Genomic DNA, 17450 nt, shown 5'->3' on the forward strand with positions numbered 1-17450 from the left:
CTCAACTCCAAATTAAGCTCATGATAGCTAATTGGAAATCTCTTTGTGTCTACTTATCATTTGACACATCAAGAAAGTCATTTGGTCATTCCACCCAAGATAAAAATTGATTTTACCAAGGTCACTCCAGGGGTGCAGCAACTCTCCTGACGCAACTGTATTTTTGACATTTCTCTAAAACCATAACACCTATGTAAAAAGTGAAGGATTTTTTCTTCCTTGGCCTATTGTGAACAAAAAACTCTCTCAATTTTTCCAAATTCATTTTTTCTTGCTCAGAAACAAAAACCCTAGGAGAGGGAAATGTGCCTTACCTGAGCACAATTGAAGCACAACAAGGTGTAAAATGACCCATTGGAACATGAAATAATGATGACAACTCTTTTAATGATGGTGCACTCTTTCGAATGGTTACATGGACCAATACTTGGAAGACTTTGGAAGGAGTGAAAACAATCCTAGACCTAATACCTAATGACCAAATTTTACTTGAAGACTCACTGAAATGACAAAATTTGACTTTGACATCCTACGACCACTTTGTGAGAGCATGTTTGATCACTGGTGGAAGGCTTCAAAGATTGACACTAACATTGGCTCCATTGGGGATGGTAGCTCCTTTGAGGTGCCAAGAACACCGTAGACCTAGTAGCCTTATCCATTGGGCATGGAGTCAAAAACTCAAGCTGAAATTACATGACTGAAAACTGACTACTTGACGACACAAACTGACTCTGAAGCTGTCTTGAAAATGACTAAAATAAAAAAAAATGACTCAAGACTTACTTAACTAAAACAAGTACTTACAAAGCTCTCTAATGGTAGTAGACCATCGAGATTTGAGGGCTTCAAATCATGATGATAGCCACCTGCCTACTGATGAAATATGTACAATCATGTGAAGTGGGCCTTCCAATGTAACCAATCCAGCAGATGGCTACTTATTGAAATTTTTCTCTCACTTTCCCCAAGCAGATAGAACGATGTACATGTAGGCAACTCACAATAACAACTGAAACCAAGGCTTATGCTAACGAACCAGGCAACATTCATCTTCTCTAGTGCTTGCAAATGAATTCCGAAAGGATCTTGAAAATCCTGAAGCACTACCTTGTCTTGAGATCCAGCAGCAAAAACACAAGTACTCCCTTCATTATGATCTGAAAGAATAGTTGGTTGCTGATTGACAGGAAGGAATAGAGAAGTATAAGCTTCTGCTATCTGAGTGTTGGTTGTAAATTCCTTGACCATGAGAAATTCTCACTCGATTTCTGGCATACTGTCTCTCTCAAGCTCATACTCCTTAATTTCATAGTCTAAGCCTTTCCTAAACAGAAAAAATTCTTCAAGATTATCAAACATGACAACCCCATCATCTTCATGAAGGAAAACATTATTTGTTCTCTGATCTATAAATCTAATTTCAAGATTGTCATCATTTTCAAAAGTGGAAGAAGCTTCACTAACACCTTCTTAACGATGTGAGCACTGCAAACCTAGATTAGCTTGGGCTGTAACATGATCTTTCAAGAGCTGATCTATCTCATCTTCAGACAGAGGAGATAATACTTTTTGTTTTCTTTTGCTCAAACGATTATTGTCTTCTTGAAATAACATTTCAAAACATGAAAAACCTGAATGACAGTCCTCAATTCCCTGGTCTTCTATAATTTGAAAACATTGTTGATCATCTTCATATGACATGGCAATCAAATTGTCATGTTTCTTATTGCACTCATCAGTCATACGAGGGAAAACTTCAGATGGTTCTTGAAACTCAAAACTAACACTTCTATCATTTACCACTGAGTTATCCAAAGAAGATTTTTCACTTACATGAACAAAGATCTCATCTTGTTTTTCATAAAAGGACTGGATTACCTCCTTGTGAAGACTTTGTTCTAATGAAATGAGAACACTTGGGTCAATAACTTTGTCTTCTTCTTTCCAGATAATCTCAACAACAGATCTCTCCTTCATGAGATTTAGAACAAGGTACTCTTCATCATCACGATCTGAATCTAAATCTAAAATAGCCAACTTGATGTTATCACAATCTGAAATTGAAACTTGATTTCCCTGCATACTGTCTTCTGCTATGAGCAGATATGAAATAAGACCACCTCTTTCATCATTTTCCTTTGTACTAAGATCTTGATCCTGCTGCAAATTTTCCTAAACATCTTGATAAGTATCCTCTAAGCTCTCTTTATGCTGCTAAAATGGATTTTCATACAGGGCTTCCATGATCTCATCGTCCATGAAGTCATCATCTTCATAAACTTTCTCAAGATTTTCAATAAAACTATAATCATGTCTACAACAGTTCTGAACTAATATTAAAGATGGATAAGGTTCTTTATACCTTTCAAAGAACATGATATGAAAATCCTTCAAACAATAAATACTCCTCACCGTCGGAATAGTGAGTGACTTCGTACCTCCGGTCCTCTCCCGGTGGTCGAGCCCCTCACCATCGGAGGGAGACTAGATTCTCTCAAACTTGATCTATAATCGACCGGGTTTGATTCAATTGAAGAAGAACTTGGTTTGAGCTTAGCTGGTACAATGGATGGACCAATCACAGCCGCCACCTCCGAGTACACGTCAATCAGCATGACCCTTTATGCTTTCAGGAAACATGATGTTATTTATGATGCTCTCAGTTCATAGCAGGCGGCAAGCTTTCATGCCAAGATCGGGCTTCACCTTCTAGAGTGGCTATGAATATCTTCATCAAGCAGTCTTCAGGAAAAACAACCTTCAACTTGCGAATATGCATGTGAAATCTGACCAGATGTAAAGCAGCATCATTCCTACCATCATCTTTAAACATAGGCAAATTCCTTTGCCAATATACCTTAGGAATTTTATTTGGGAAACCTATAATGTGATCTCGACTCATGGATCATACCTTCGATCCAGGGAATCCATTTTGATAACAATGAATTCACCAAAAAATTCTTCAGGCTACTGATTCTTGAAGAGTATAGTTGCCATAAACATTCTGAAACTTGGGATTTCTCAACAATGGAGTCGCCAGGTGAATGATTTCAGCCTTTTGGTGTCTGATCGTTGTCCACCATCAACAATCAGATCTAAACTTGATACATTTTGCTGAGGAACATAAAACTACGCTCCCCAGTATGGTCGCCACTATGTTAGAGCCTAGATTGACCTCAAGCTGAAGGGAGGCAATCCTAGGATAACCACAAACCAAGCTTAACCTGGTAGCTAGCCCTACCAGGTCAGGAGAGGGCTCTCTCCTTGTCAATCTCAGTTGAGATGACTGATTTAAATATGGATTTTAGGCTAGGTATAGTATCTCTAGGGTTTTTGGTTGATTTTGATGGTTTTGTTGCTAGATCAGATGGAGCAGGTAACTTTGGGTCCGGGAAATCAAGTCAGGAATGCAGGGTGTTCTGTGGGGCGAGGTAGGTAGGTGTTTAAGCACTTGTAATTGAGTGAGATGGCAGGTCTAATACTGATGAAGAGCTGAGGAGGGCGTGCAGAGATCATGTGTCCTCTTCAAACTGTAGAAAACATAAAAACTAAATGTATTACCAAGGTAGAGCACTGTCACCAATGTATTCTACCTATCTATCTTGATTTCATTTAGTTTAGAAGAATGAATTAGATTTTGGCACACAACACATGAGAAAAACTAATGACAGAAGGAGAAACAATTCAAAAACACATTACCACAAGAATCCCACAAAAAATAGCTGCAAATCCTGGTTTATTTCCTTGCCAAATTGCTGTAGAGATGTACAATGTAGCTCAAAGCATCCAAGAGAGTCCAACCTTTGCTAATGACTGAAAAAATACATAATATAGATATGAAAACCACCTATGCTAGCCATCAGGGGTCGAATCAAAGAGATAAGGGACTGTTTCAACCATATCTAAACTAGGAACAGGAATATAGGCAGTGGAACAACTTGCCTCTAAAACCATGGAAACTAATTCATTCACCCCCAAACCACCTCAAAATGATGAATCTACCCTTTAAGGTCATTTTACAATTACATTTACATAGCATAGCATCATTTAAAATCATAAATTCATCCAAAATGAGAGAAAAAGTCAACTTGTAGAAAAACTAGGCGAAATTTGGATTTTTGAGCAAACTGGCTCTATGCGTAGCGCCACTGTGCAGTTGCGTAGCGCCACTTCTTAGCTGATTTTGGAGGCATTCCCCTTAGCCAAATTGAGCCCAAGATAGCTAATTGGAAAGGTCTTCCTGTCTAGTTTCTGGAACATCTTGAATTTTTTCATTTGGAGGTCATTTTCCCCCTCAAAAGTGGAATCTCCCAAGGTTGCTTCCTGTGTGTCCAAAAAGAGGCAAAGAGGTCAATTTTTGATGGTTTTTTGACCTTTAGGTAACCAAGTTTTGATCCAAAATTGCTGAAACTTTCAAGGATTGATGTTCTCATCATGCTGAATCCAAATATGCAAACCATTTCTCCAAAAATTCTCCCAGTGAAAAGCGTAGCGCGCACCTAGGGCAAATTTCTGTGTTGCAAAATTCCAAAAATTGAAAATGACCAAAATTTGTCAAAACTTGCCCAGATTTGGCACAAGGAACTATCATTAATTACTTGGATGGGATAGTGAGGCTTTAACCAAGATTTTTAACTTGCCTTGCTCCTTTTTTCTCCTTAAGGCCTTCCTCCTTTTTGCTCCTTAAGGCCTTCCTCAACCTAGCCTTAAGCTTCCTTATCCTTATGTTGCATATTTCGTTTCGAGTCATAAAATGATATGACATGTGCCAGAGCATTCTATTGTCCCTATTGGCCTTGTTGATCAGTCCTTAAGATGCAAGTTTATCCTCTCAAGCCGAGTTTTCCGGTCATGTTCAATCTCTTGCTCAATGGAAGTCAAAGTGACATGGTCCTCTTTGTCATTTTGCCTCTTCAATTTCAACATTTCAAGCTCCATTAGGCTTTGCTTATCCTCCAACTGTTTGTTCTCTTTCTTGTTCATCATCTATATCATCCTTGTGCATCTTCTCTTTTCCCTTGCTTTGCTGCATATGTCTCTCCATGGGAACTATCACTGAGTGTCTCTTCCTCATAGTCATATTCACTATCTCTTTCCATTGTTTTTATAGTTGTTGTTACACTAAAATTTGTCACCATGACTATTTGCAGTCAGTATGGCTCCATCAATAGTCATACTGTCCTCCTTGGCAAGTCTTATACCTCTGCTCCTCATGTCAAACTCTAAGAAAGAGAGAAAGTCCTTAAAAATCTATGTAACTCTGGTTAAGCAGTTTCTCTTATCCTTACCTGCGTGTACACACCTCAAGTTCATAACACTTGTGTACTTGTACCCTCTGTCTGTAAAGGGGTGGATGCGTACTCCTGTAAAGGTCAAAAGGCGCAAGTTTTACTCCAAAAAAGTTACTTGTGGTCGATTCTAGAGCATTCTAGAAGATGGTTTGACATGGATTGAGCGCCTCCAGATGGTTCATGCATCCTAGTGAAAGAGGAACTTATCCCATGAAGAGGGGAGCTATCCCATTGAAAGAGGGGCTTATCCCATTCATGGTGGATCTGATTAACTTCCTCCAAAGCACTATAAATACAGGCATTGGGCCAGAGGGAGGGGAGGTTGAAAGCTGAACATTCCTAAGGGTAGATGCTGCTGAAATTAGGACTCCCTTTTAGAGCTTGAGAGGAGAGATTCCAATCCTTTCCTAGCTTCATTTGGAAGTGGGTGAGCTGATCAAAGTAAAGGAGAACTCTTGCTAGACCCTGGGAGGGACCTTCACAACACCAAGACACTGGTTGTAATGGTTTCTTTTGTTTCCAATTAATACAATTAAGTTCATTTTTCTCAACAAGTTGTTATATATAATTTGTTTCATAAACTCCTTGGTCTTTATGATGAATATGTTTTATTATATGAGTTATTCAGGTGCTATGTAATCGTTTGCTTGTTAGTGAATGCAGGCTTCAAGGAGAAGGAGCTCATCTGGATTAGAGAAGCTGGACTACAACAAACAAACGTTGGACTAAAGGTAAGCCTTAAACACCTGGTTGCTTTTATTTTAAATGCATATTTAGGGAAAGATAGTGCTTGATTGTTTTGTTTGTCACTAGAAAGCCTTAGCTTCTAGGGAGGTCGGTTTTGTCCGCAAAATTGACTCTTTCCGCATGACAAAATGGCGACTCCGCTGGGGACTCCATGGATTTGATTGATTTCTCTTTTGATTGATACTTTGATTTGAGAAAATTTGATTTCTTTCTAGTTTTTGACTGATTGACTGTGAATTTGGGTGGAATAGCTTAGGGTTGAGTTAGTTTTTATTTTTCTTGATTTTGAGAGCAGTACGCACCCTCTGTGTTAAGCACAGTGCGTACCTGTACGCACTTCTGCTTTGTACACAGAGCGTGGCCGCACCTGTGCAAACAGGCTGCCTGCGTACCCTGTCAAAAGACTAGAAAATTTCCATTTTTTCCTTTTTCTCCTATTAGATTTTGTTTATAGCTTGTTTTTGCTGCCCAGATCCACTGTTTACCTGTCAAAAGTTTTCATCTAAGCTTGTTTCATTAGCGTCAAGGGTTTTAGTGAAGTTCAAAGAGATTCTAGCCCTAGGTTTGATTTTTGCATTGGTCTTGTAGTGACTTTGGCTTTAGAAGTTGTAAAAGCCTTGGATCTCCCTGGTCTTTTCAGTCTTCTTAGGAGTCGGACCTTTCGTAAAATCCACCTTTGAGAGAAACCTACCTTTGTGTTGTCTCTTTGCGGAATTTCGAGAAGGCTTGTTGGTTAAGCTGTGAATTTCATTCTTAAGAAAAAGAACAAAAACTTTTTATTTTGTTTTTGACTAGTTTATGATTCTGCATGAATTAGTCCTTGGTTGGATTGTAACTGAGTAAAACATCCTGGAATTATATTTTGTAGGCTTTTACCTCATTAGATTTGCTTTTAGGTGAATTTCTCTTAGATTTGCATAGATCTTAAAATTGATTTTCGTTTTCATAGATCTTAGATTGATTTGATTGTCATAGATCTTAAGATTGATTTTTGTTAAGTAGTTTTACATGCTTTGTTAAATAGGAAAAAATACAAAATCTCTTTTGAGGAAAGTTTGTTTTAGTAGCGTTTGAAGTCTTTGAAAAGAGAAAGGAAGTTTTCGTGAAATAATTAGTGGTCATGTGTTGTGTGCTTTGGAAAAGATAAAAGAGATTGTTTCTTTGATTTTCATTGCCAAGAAAGTTGTCTTTATAAGTTTTGCATTCTCCAACTCTCTTAGCTAGGGAATTCATTGAAAAGGAAAGATTGTTTTGTTTCATCCTAGGTGCATCTTTTAGTGGATTTGAGTCGAGTCTACACACCATCAGTTTCATCTCCGCTACCTTTTGTCCTAAAGAAAAGCCATAAAAATTAACGCTTAAAGTAAAATCAACTTAGTAACTTTTTATTTACTAGGGCTCTGAAACACCAATATAGATCAGGCTAGTGTCTTGGAGTAGGAGAGTAATTAACTCTCCAAGACAGTAAAACCAAACAAGTAGCTTATCTTGTGGTAGGATAAATCCAACTGTTACATTTGTACTCTGGGAAAGCTCCTCTTAAAGGAGAAGCACGAGATCGTGTCCGAACCAGTGAGGGAATCAATCCTCCTTCATTGGGAACGACGCCAGATACGCACGTACTACAAACGGTAAACCTCAGATTAACCATTGTTGAGGAGCCTGGGGTCACTTGTCGGTAAACCTTGGATTATTGTCAAGGAGCCGGCAAGGGGATTGAGCTTGTTACTCTGCCCTTGCGTGCTATCGGATCGTAGACTGTTCCCCCAGGTATATTTGTTGTTGTTGGTGACCTTAGTGACTATTATCTTTAGGATTCTTCCTAAGGTGACGGTGGAGGGAAGATCCCACTGTACCTGGAGCAGACGTCGGCTAGACTCACTTGGATTTTCTGGGGGGTTCACTTCACTCGAGACGGTTTAAGTGGAGGGACTTGGTCCTGTCTATTCATTAAGCAGGTTGTCGGGGTAACTGTTCCACCCGCCACTTCTGTACTGAATTCAGCGATGTTGGATTTCATCACCAACTAGTGTTTTCAGTCCGGAAGGTTACTGTTTGTGTTTGGTTTGACGCCCTAGATTCTTTAGGCGTGTGATTCGAATTTGTTTGGTTCTTTAGAGACTTTAGGCTCTTTGCTTTGAGATTTTACTTTGTTTGCGTGTGCAGTAGTTAAAAGTTTTTAGCTGTGGCTGAATTACCAAGACAGTCCCATAGACTTCGGGGCCAGTCTCCTGAGGTTGTAACCGTGGCTGATTTGTTGAGGAAGTCCCGTAGACTTTGGGGCCAACCTCCTGAAGACGTCCCGGGCCATTACGAAGGTTTGAAAGTCCTTGTAACTCCTAGTGGCAGTAAAGTAGGGTCACCTGAAGAAGGAGAGTCTTCGTTGGTTGTTCATCCGGATTACCAAAGTCTAGAAACAGGTTATAATCCTGAAGCTGTTTCGGTTTCCGAGCTTGCTGGTAGTTTTTCATCTACTAGTGATATAGGTGAAGAACCTGAGATATCTGAACCTGTTACTCCAACATCGGGGTTAGTCTCTCCGGCTTCTAGTGTTCCTAATTTACCTAGGGTAGAAAGAGTCATCACCGAAAATCTTCCTTCTGGTTTGATAGCTATTGAAGAGCTTGCTCCGGAAGAAGAAATAGGCGTCCCTATCCCTGAAAATCAACCTACTATTGATCTAAGGGAGCGTGAATCCATTTTTTACAGTCCACCTAGAAGTACTACTTGGTATCTTTCTTTAACTAATTATTTGGACAACTCAGTGTCGAGTTTTTCACCACCTCGTGTTTCTTATCCACCTAGGGGTATTTATACTCCTGTAAATATGTCAGGTCAGTCGTCCATGTTTACTCAATCGCCTGAATCTTTTTTGTACGGCGGTCCTTCTGTTCCTGCTGGGTATCAGTCTCTGTCTGGTACTTTTTCGGGAGCATCTCCTCAACCCATTGAACAAAGGATGTTCACTGGAAGCAATGGTGCAAAGCCGTTGAGTGTAGAAGACATTCTTATGATGTTAGGTTCTATTCCCGCTTCTCAACCTCAAGGTGGCCAGTTACCACCTGGGGGGCAGCCTCAATTAACCCCTGGGGGGCAACCTCAAGGTACACAATTTGCATCTGGGGGGCAACCTCAAGGTACACAATTTGCATCTGGGGGGCAACCTCAAGGACAGTACGTGCCTACGGTACATTACATTCCTCAAGGTCAACCCCAGACTCAATATGTACCCCAAGGTCAACCCCAGTATCAATTTATACATCAAGGTCAACCCCAGTATCAGTATATGCCTCAAGGGTATCTACCCCAAGGTCAGTACTCGAGTCAAGGTTTCCAACCACCCCAAGGCCAATCTTATGTTCAAGGTACGGGATATGTACCTTTCACTTATCAATCCTTCCCTCAACCCGGTTATGGATCTCAATATCCTCAACCTGTTATGGGTCAATACCCCAGAATAAACATAGTGTGGGATCCATCACAAATTCAACAGGTGTTGCAGCCAAATGTACAGTTGTCATCTCAAACTGGACAACCCTTAGTTTCTGGTTCACCCCAGCAACCAATCCAATCTAATATTCAAACTTCTGTACCTTCGGTAGTTTCTCAGTCTGGGCCTATTTCGCCTCGTACTCCATCTCAAACAACTGCTGCAACTACCGCAACATCTGTTCCATCTACCACACTTACTTCTGGAGTATCGACAGCTCCAGTTTCTACTGTCCCTGTAACTACTCCTCAGACATCTTTACCATCGTCTGGATCCACGATTCAAACTACGGTTCAGATGCCTGTAGGACAACCTGGTTTAAGTACGGTTGTCACAAGTCAACCACAATTCACTTATCAACCGTACCAGGGACAGTACCAATTCGGTCCTGTTGTCCAGCAGCCAGTTTACCAGTATCAACCGTATCCTGGGTACACTTATCAACAATCAAAACAACCCTAGTACGGTCCGGTTAATCCTGGTTTTCCAGGAGGATACAATATCCCGAATGCGATTCCTATTCCTAGTTATCCTGGATATCCTCCTCCTGGGGCTGGCATAGTGACCCAGAGTTTTAGGGATCCTAATCGGCAGTTACAGTTTATCGCAACTTTGGATTTACCAGACTTGTCGCGCCTAACGAACGATCCAATTAATTATCTTCCGTTCTGGCCGCCAATGCCTAATAAGTTGCCCAGTGACATTCCCAAGTTCAAGGGTAAGTCTGGAGAGGACCCGTCGAATCATGTGATGACTTACCACCTCTGGTGTGCCTCAAATTCCATCTCGGATGATTCGATCCGCTTGCATCTTTTTCAGTGCACTCTCATTGGTCTCGTGGCCAAGTGGTACATTGAGTTACCACGAGCCTCTTTTTATAATTTTATCCAGTTAGCTACTTCGTTTTTAACTCATTTTCAGTTGTCGGTCAGATATGATAATGGCACGGAGTTACTAACTTCATTAAAACAATTGACGTCCACTTATATTTCCGATCACATTCATGAATGGAGACGTCGAAGGCGGTTAGTGAAAGTTTTTATCCCGGACCAGATCTTAGCTGAATGGTTTGTTAAATCATTGTTACCGAAGATTACTGAAGACGTAGCTAAGGCCGGAGTAGTTACTGAGGAGCAAGTGATTGCTCAAGCGCAGTACCTTGACTTAGTTTATACTCAGTCAGGTACGTTACACGAAAAGATCCCAGATCTTCCTAAGTCAAATCAAATCGTTGCTGCTCCGTCAGGGTCTCATGCTGCTGATGGCATGATTGGTACGGTGAATACTAAAAGCAAGAAGAAGTCTTCCAAGAATTCTTAGATCCTATTATAACCTTACCAGACTCCCCGACAAGAGATTCTTCTGCTGAACTCTCCGCCGATATTCACGTTGTAGAGTCATCTACGGCTAAATCAAAATTCGGTGGGAAGAAGAAAGGCAAGAAGAAGAATAAAGCAGACAAAACTCCAAAGGAGAAAACTGAAAAGGCGGAATCCAATGATGAAAAGCGCAAGCCTCGTTATCCATGTCTTATTTGTGAAGAAGAACATTTTACAAGAGACTGCCCTCATCGAGCAGAGGTTATGAAGATCGTCAAGGGTTCCCAAATTCCTGCTGTCTTGAAGGACCCATTTCCGAAAGATAGCAAAATGATAGGTTCTTCCTCGAGTGCCACTGAAGAACCCATTTTGATGATGTCTCATGTAAGGATTGCGACTCAATAGCAAGATTATGGTAGTAAAAGTCCTGTTGATGGCAAAGAAGCAGAATCTTCTCATTCTAATCCATCAACCTCAGCTCCTGGTTCCGATCCACTACAGATCGAGAAGCCTAACTCAGACTTAGTAATCAAACCGCCCGCCAAGGGTGTACTTTGAAGGTCTGCTTTCAATCCACATGCAAGAGCGCCCCAGAATTACAACATTGTTGAGGACTTAGCTGTTTCACCCTCAGCAATGTCGGCTTTGGAAGTGCTGCAATCGTGCCCAGCACAACGCAAATTACTTTTGTCGGCTATAGGAGCTGTTGATGTTCAGGACCCGAACCTAATAATCTTTGATCTAGAAAATAGTACACCACGTTTACCTCATCAAATGGCTTTCCAGATCCCAGTGATAGTAAAAAACAGGCCTATTCATCGGACTGTAATTGATGAGGGAGCTTCCACGTGTATTATGTTGATGCAGTGTTGGAGATCGCTTGGTTCTCCTTCACTAAATCAATCCCCGACAATTCTTAAGGCCTTTGATGGCCGTGGGTTTCGTCCTTTTGGCATTCTACAGGATTTGCCTATAGGGGTTGAAGGAAAAACCGTTAGTCTAGATGTGGAGGTGGTTGATGCCCCTCTAGACTACAACCTTCTCTTGGGTCGAAGTTGGACTTACGCTATGACAGCGGTCATTTCATCGGTCTTCTGAGTAATAAAGTTTCTACATAATGGAAAGATCGTAACAATAGACCAGCTGACTTACTTTTCATCCGACCCAACCTCTTCAGAGAGTATCTAGCATGTCGGTAAAATGACTATCCCATATAAGGATGTTGGTGTAGGATTAGTTAAAGATGCCGGTTTACTGGGAAATTTTCCTTTTCCTCCACTCAGCGCATCATCTTCATTTGCAACTGTTCATATGATTACATCAGACGCAATTTATTACGACGATCCTTGGATCGTTCCTTCTGAATCTGAAATAGACTCATTTGGTAATTCTATGTCGTTGAGTCCATATGAAATTGCCTATGAAGCCGTGCAGTCTTTTTCCGACCCGTGTTCAACCAAAGTTGACCAAATGAATGTGGTCCATGAGGAATCACGTTTCACATCAACCTCAGAGTTAATAGCGTTTCCCGAAGTTGTGTCATCTGACAAACAACTTCGTGAAGTCCTGTGTGTAGCTGACTTACCATGGGACAATCTCCATCATAGATCTTCATTTTTACCTGAGGATGATCGTTTTGAAAATGATTTCTCATCAATTTTGACAGCTGAATATGTCAAGGAAGCTCAGAATCCCATGAAAAATCCTGATTCAGAGTTGAATTTGGGAAATATCTCTCGAACTGTTCCCATTGACATTTCAGTTAAGCATGGAATTGTTGAGAACATTCATATATGTGCCTCATGTACAGATGATGAAATCCAGACATACAAGGCCCTATTTCAAGAATTCCACGACGTGTTTGCCTAGTCCTACGAGGAAATGCCAGGAATTGATCCCGCAATTGTTGTTCATGAGATCAAGACTTACCCGGACGCTAAACCCGTCCGGCAACGTTTGCATCAGATTCACCCACGAAAAGCTGCTGCAATTAAAGCAGAAGTTGAAAAGCTGTTGAAAGCAGGTTTCATTTATTCGATCCCGTTAACGGATTGGGTATCTTTTCCGGTTAACAAAAAACAGGGAACAATAAGAATATGCATCGATTATAGGGACATTAATCGAGCTTTTCCAAAGGACAACTATCCAACGCCCTATATCGATCAAATCATTGATGATTGTGCCGGCAGTGAAATATTTTCCTTTATGGACGGTTTTTTCGGTTACAATCAAATCAATATTCTACTTGCCGATCAACCAAAAACGGCTTTCATTTGTCCATGGGGGACATTTGCTTACTGCAAATTACCTTTTGGGCTTAAGAACGCCGGAGCAACTTTTCAAAGGGCGATGTCTTATGCGTTTCATGACATCAAACACATTGTGCAACCGTATCTCGATGATTTGCCCGCTCATTCATTACATCGAGCTAATCACCTTGTCCATTTACGAGCAATCTTCATGAGGTGTAGGCATTATCGTATTCGGTTGAACCCACACAAATGTGTCTTCTGTATAGAAGTGGGACGATTGCTAGGATTTGTAGTTTCGAAAGTCGGCATTCGCGTCGATCCCTCGAAGGTAGAAGCTATCATCAAATTGCCTCCTCCTTCGAGTCTTTGCCAACTCCAAAGTTTGCAGGGGAAAGCAAACTTTTTACGACGATTCATTCCTAACTACGCCGAGGTTACAAAGGGTTTTACCCGGTTGCTGAAACAGAACGCTCAATTCTCTTGGGATGAGATAGCTCAGAAATCTTTTGATGCACTCAAACACGCATTGACCCATGCACCGTTGTTGCATCCTCCCAACTACAACTAGGATTAATTTTTGTACCTCGCCCCCTCCCATTCCACCATTGGAATGGTCTTAGTTCAGGAAGATGAATTCGGAACAGAACATGTGATATATTACCTTAGCAGGACATTAAATCCCACTGAGCTAAAATACTCACATGTGGAGAAATTGGCATTGGCAGCCGTTCAAGTTGTCCAACGTTTTCGTCACTACATTTTACTCCGTAAAACTACAGTCATTTCGGATTGCAACCCTATGATTTACATTTTGACTAAACAATTGCTAGGGGGCAAGTACTCCAAATGGATTGTTATCCTGCAGGAGTTCGACTTGGAGTTTGAGAAATCTAAGTCTAAGAAATCTTTAGTTTTTGCAGAGTTAATGTGTGACTTCCCGTGTGCTGACACAAAAACTGTGGCAGAGGAGCCCATTGAGGACGAATCTCTGTTTCTAATCAGCACTTTAGATCCGTGGTATGGGGATATCATCATCTATCTCCAGACCCAATCCTTTCGGCCCGAAGCTTCAAAGTCGGAACGTCGGAAAATACGATTCCAGTCCCAACAATACAAAATTATTGGAGATACTCTTTATCGACGTGGGGCAGACTCTATTTTTCGACGTTGCTTAACTCAAGAAGAGGCAGAAAGGGTTCTAAATGACTGTCACTCTGGAGCGTGTGGCGGTCATATGTATGGGTATGCCATAGCCCAAAAGATATTGCGCGCTGGCTACTTCTGGCCGTCCTTGTTTAAATATTGTATTATTGCGGTTCGAAAATGCCACAACTGTCAGGTGTTTGATCGAAAGATGCATGCTCCACCTGCTCATCTCCACCCTATAATTGCCGTTGGTCCTTTTGCCAAATGGGGTATCGATTTTATTACATGTAACCCTCACTCGACCGGGGGGCATGCGTATATCATCCTTGCGGTAGATTATTTTACTAAGTGGGCTGAGGCGATGCCTACATTCGAGGAAGACGGCAAGGCAACTGCAATTTTTGTATTCAATCACATAATTGCTAGGTTTGGTGTCCCACAAGCGATAATCACTGACCATGGGCGCCATTTTCGAAACGTTATGATGACAGAACTTACAGGCCAGCTTGGTTTGCGTCACGATAGTTCAACTCCTTATTATCCACAAGCAAATGGTCTGGTTGAGTCCATCAACAAAGTTTTAGTTATCATGATACGACGAATCATTGGTATTCATCGGTCGAATTGGCACAACATGTTATTTTCAGCGCTTTGGGCGTACCGAACCTCAGTGAAAACATCAACAAGGTTCACTCCTTTCCAACTAGTTTATGGTTTGGAAGCTGTGCTACCCATTGAATGCGAAATCCCGTCACTGCAAATGGCCATCGAGTTGCTTCCAGCTACTTCCGAAGAGGAGAAGCGTTTATTATACTTAGCTCAATTAGATGAGAATCGACGTGATGCTGCATTGGCAATCGAGACTCACGCAAAACGGATGAAAGCTCAGTATGATCGAAATGTGACCCCTCGAAATTTTTCGGAAGGAGACCTAGTGTTATTATATGATCAAGCTAATGATAAATTAGGTGCTGGAAAATTCGTTCCTATGTGGCATGGGCCCTATGTTGTCAAGCGAAAGCTAGCAAAAGGGGCCTATGAGCTGTTAGACTTTGACGGGGACTCTTTGGGTAAACCCAGAAATGGACTTTACCTAAAGAGGTATTATGCTTAAAAAATGGGTATGGAGATTTTAGTTAGGTTAGGTTTTTCTTTCTAGCTGGTGTATTTGTTAGTTTAGACAGTGTGCTTAGCTCAGAGAGTGTGTTTTCGTCGTTATTCTGGCTTATCTTGGTTTTACTCTTGACGATGCAGATGTCGATGCCTCTCCAAACATACATTGGTTTCGCTGATGGCGCTTGTCGTAGTACACGGAATATCTCTTCTGCAGCTTGGGTCATCTATTCGCCCTCTGACGAGTTAGTTTCTATGCATGGGGTGAGCCTCGGTCAAACAACAAACAACATTGCAGAATACAGTGCAGTGATTGAGTTATTGTCTGAATCTATTTCATTTGGGATTCAGAGTTTGATAGTGAGGTTAGATTCTGAACTTGTTGTATTACAGCTTAATAGAGTGTATGCCATTAGAAATCCAGTGTTATTAAGGTTATTTTTGAGAGTGCGTCTCTTGGAACGTGAATTTGATTACATTGAATATCAACATATTCCAAGGTCTTTAAATACATTGGCAGATGCAATTACTTCTCGAATGTTAAATAGACATTTGCAATAATCATACATGTAAATTTAAAACCATTCCATAACATGATTTACAAAATAAGCCGGTAATAATGATATATATAGATAGGAGTGTGTCAAAAAATACATCGTCTTCGATCATAGGTTGAAAAACACCTTATGATCGGTAAAAATGATAAGTACAAAAAACCAAAATGTCACATGTGTCTACAAAAACGACCATCCAATCACTAGTGATGATCTCTATATGACACCACTGCATGAGCTACCCTACACAAGAACCTCCTAAAAGGTCCTGGGACCCCGACTACAAAGCGCTGAAGCCTGATAGGAATATCATCTATGGTAGTCTCCGGTATGTCTGCTGTAAGACGCTCTAGGTCATGCTCCAACTTAGCTAAAGTCTCTGTGGCCTCGTCTTGTGGGGCTGGTGCCGCTGCAACTGGTAGTCTCCTCTTGAAAGGCCGGAGATTGGCTGGTTGACGTGGGCCTACATCTGCATTTTGAAAATTGTTATTGTCAGTTTTGAGACGATATAAAAACAAAAAAAAAATAGATAGTTTAAAAACTTGTAGAAAATGAAGTTACCTGTATCATCCCATTGTTCTCCCGGTGGAAGAATCATGTCCGGATCTCCACGAAAATCAACACCGGCATAAGGAAAATCCTGTATAGAAAATACCTGGTCCTCTAACCAGTGAAAGTACTCCGCAGTAAATCGAACAACCTCCGTTCCCTCATCAGGATGACGGGCCATAACCGCAACCCATCGCATCAATTTGGGCTCTCGAGGAAGCCCAACACCAACAGTGAGCTGCTGTGGGATCAGCATCGGAACCCTCTCTAAGCCAAAACTCACAACTAAAGGCCCATAACCAAAAGTCTTCAGCTGTCCATTTTTGGCTCGAGTCAGTTGGCCTTTTACATTGGCCAACACAGCATCACACTAGTTAAAAATGGTACCTCGATAGCAATCAATCGCCATCCGCATCTGGGACCCAGTGGCAATGTGCAAAGCGGCAGCCTCGCAAAGTCTGGTAACTGTAAAGGCAATCACCATAAGTTCAAGTCGGGATATAGTTTTGATCTCTATCCCCTTCTCCTGGTTCTGAGTGTTACACCACTCTAGTCGGAGACTAGCGATGGACTGGCCACCCGGCCTAGTCCCGAACAGAGTCAAGTGTTCGCCTCTCTTGGGAAAACCAGTGAGAAAGTAAATATCTGAGGGCTCTATCTCGAGCTGGTGCCCTCCGATATAAAAACACTGGTCCTGAACATTCCACCTTTCTACCAGCCACTCTAGAAATCTCACTTGGGCCCTCATGCCAGGTATGGCCCAGTATTTATAAAGGCCGCATGCCTTCAAAGCATCAATTGACGGTTGATGATTAATGGCGGCCAAATCAACATCTTCGTGCTCTCTCTCACGCCAATCAAGCATGGTGGGCAATCTACACACCAAAAAACATCTGTTAGATTCCATAAAATCAAAAAAATTTGGTCCATTTTGAAGAAATTGGGGTTTGAAAACTCGTTTTGCGGGGTACGCACCCCGCCTTTAG

This window comes from Pinus tabuliformis, chromosome 2_2, assembly GCF_031772625.1.
Source record: "Pinus tabuliformis cultivar Carrire ecotype Pingquan chromosome 2_2, CPIR1, whole genome shotgun sequence".
In the NCBI taxonomy this organism is placed as follows: domain Eukaryota; kingdom Viridiplantae; phylum Streptophyta; class Pinopsida; order Pinales; family Pinaceae; genus Pinus; species Pinus tabuliformis.